The 2,425-nt window shown below is 27.9% G+C and overlaps 1 long non-coding RNA gene across 1 annotated transcript; it reads left to right on the top strand.

The window, feature by feature from the left end:
* The first annotated feature begins 386 nt into the window (after positions 1-386).
* On the top strand, positions 387-1,360 carry LOC100570620. Its single transcript, XR_510302.3, has 2 exons — positions 387-1,061; positions 1,145-1,360. It is a non-coding gene; the product is annotated as an uncharacterized LOC100570620 (long non-coding RNA).
* Positions 1,361-2,425: the final 1,065 nt, after the last annotated feature.

Genomic DNA, 2,425 nt, shown 5'->3' on the forward strand with positions numbered 1-2,425 from the left:
TTTTATTTAAAATATAAATGTAAAATGAGTCTCCTGTAGGTAGTTTTAACACTTATACCCACCTGGGCCTTCAGGGCCTCCCTCAGTCCGCCCCTGTTTAAAGTTTTGTTGAGCGGAATAGAAGTGGTACGGGGTTAACCTGCGAAATGTTTGTCCACTTCTCCGCTCATCAAAACTTTGAATATTTATGACTCATAAACTACTCGCCCCAAATTCGATTTTCATGTATCAAAATACTAAGAACAATTTTCTGCTTTGGAATATAAAATTAAAACCTTATGGTGTCATTCAAAAAAGTAAAAAACTTAAACGATTATAAGGATAAAAAATATTAAAAATTTAATTTTTTAATAAAAACGTTATTTTATAAGCGACTTGAAACTATGTAAAAAATATTTTCAAAAAAATTTACCCTTTTTGAAACATTGAGTGTTGTTTGATAAAAGAATCACCCATACATTTGAGGTATCACTTTTAACGAAGAGAAAAAGTAAATTTCCTAATTAGAAGGGGCTTAAAAGTTTTTTGAGACAAAGAGTAAAAAGAAACAGAGGTAAATGGGGCACCAAAATCTTAAATACACCTCTGGAGATTATAATAAATTTGTTTTTCGAATACTATAATTTACAACTACGTGTCTCCGTACACATTTAACAGGTTCATTAGGTATTATAGTACACTGGCCTAGCACCTAGGTATAGGTACTCAATAGGAAATAGGGAGGTACACTCAAAATCTTTCATATATGCAAAGTGAGTTCCATGTTTTTTTTTCAATTTAGTTTCTTAAGCTATATATGAATTATGATACTTATAATATTATATTCTACGTTATTCGATTATGTTTTCCTATTTTGAGAATATATGATTACAGTAATAAAATTATCAACATAATATTATATTGTTTTTTTTTTTAGCCCACAGACGGAAAAAATGTGAAGAGTTGGCTAATTTATCATGTAGTTTACTTAGTACTTTGGTTTATAAGCTTAAGTGGAATATTAAAAGAAAATCATTCTGAAATAGGTGCTCACTTATTTTCCATGGCAATTCATGGTATAGGTAAGTATAATATACTGTTTGATTATAATTGCCATCAAAACAAGGTCATATGAAATACCTAATAAGTATTTAATATTTTATAGTTCTAATGATAGAGATCAACATTGTCCACAAGTTCAACATAGAGTCCAAGATTGTAGCTTATCATCGTAATAGAAGTTTTGAGATTTCAGATGATATCTAAGCTATCAGAGAATTGAGCACCTCAATCGACATTTCATCATATATTATGTTAATTATTTTTGGACTTTTTATTTTTAAAATATACTAAAACAAAATACATTATTGTAAAATAAGGACATTATTATTTATTTTTTTTTTTTTATCTATAAATACTTTTATTAGCGACTCCACAACAAATAAAAATAACGAGACTAAATCATACCTATGGCTAAAAATTATATTTTTTATTGTTATTGTGTTTTAATGAGAGAAATAATCGGTAGACACTTTTCAAGCATGGGAATCATACTTCGATGGGCAACCATACTATCTATGGCCGTGCCCTACACTTAAATAGTTAAATCGGTAATCTAATGACACGCTCAAAAAAAAAAAAATAACATTAACAAAATTGTTGACAAACATAGTTCATTATTTTTGTTTTAACATAAAATCATAAAAATCAGTATTATTATTTTAATTTATTATTATAATCGTAATTAATTACTTTACGTTTTTTTCATCTCAGTTACTTTTTTTACAATATCATAAATTTGGATTCTTTATTAGGTGGCTAAGGTCATAATGGTATTCGATTGTTAACATTATAATATATCTTAGGTACCTATGTATGGGGGTTAAAATAAGTTTGAACCAATTTACCATTATTACCTATAAAGAATCCAAATTTATGATATTGTAAGAAAAGTAACTGTGATGAAAAAAATGTAAAATAATTAATTAAATTCGATTATAAGAATTAATAATAGATGAAAATAATAATACTGACTTTTATGATTTTATGTTAAGAGGACGCTACACCCGCGTGCGTTGTCTCTGTCTTACACACGCACGACATAGCAAATTGTCGTTCACTATTCTCAATAGTGAGCTGTTAGTTTTGATACTAGAGTGAATCGACCTATTATAAAACTTTTAGATAAGAAAATTATCTGGGTCTTAACGTGGGCGATTTTTTGATATTTTCATTTTCGAGAAAAATAAGGGTATGTGAAATATCAAAAATTAAAAATACTCATATCTCGTTTGAAAATTATAATATTAAAAAATCGCCTACAATAAGACCCAGATAATGTTCTTACCTACGAGTTTGATAATAGGTCATTTCACTCTAGTATCAAAACCAACAACACACTTTTGAGAATAGTGATCGACAATTTGCTATGTCAAGCTTGTGTAAT

This window comes from Acyrthosiphon pisum, chromosome A1, assembly GCF_005508785.2.
Source record: "Acyrthosiphon pisum isolate AL4f chromosome A1, pea_aphid_22Mar2018_4r6ur, whole genome shotgun sequence".
NCBI classification, from domain to species: Eukaryota; Metazoa; Arthropoda; class Insecta; order Hemiptera; family Aphididae; genus Acyrthosiphon; species Acyrthosiphon pisum.